Below are 342 nucleotides of genomic sequence, written 5' to 3' on the forward strand. Positions count from 1 at the left end.
TGAGTCGCTCTTCCCCCACTGGGAGCGCTGGGAAATGTAGTTCTGCACAGGCTGCTCGCAAGCCCGTGGCAAAGCTAGATGGCTGACTGACTGCTCTGGATTTTGATTAACTCCCGGAGTTAGTGAGGTTGCCTGAGAGTAAACTTTCTCCCCCCACACCTGCTTCATTCTATCAGAAATCCACATGCTGTATTTTGCCAAGCAGAAGTTATTACCAGAACAATGCTGCTGCAGTAATTTGAGCTGTTCTTAGCAGAGGAGTTTGTTCCTGTTAGTTTCTTTCTCTTTTTTTTTTCCTTCCCCCCCCCCCCCCCCCCCCCTCCCCCTTTTCGTTTTTCTGTT

Source organism: Aptenodytes forsteri, unplaced genomic scaffold (assembly GCF_000699145.1).
Source record: "Aptenodytes forsteri isolate BGI_AS27 unplaced genomic scaffold, ASM69914v1 Scaffold320, whole genome shotgun sequence".
In the NCBI taxonomy this organism is placed as follows: domain Eukaryota; kingdom Metazoa; phylum Chordata; class Aves; order Sphenisciformes; family Spheniscidae; genus Aptenodytes; species Aptenodytes forsteri.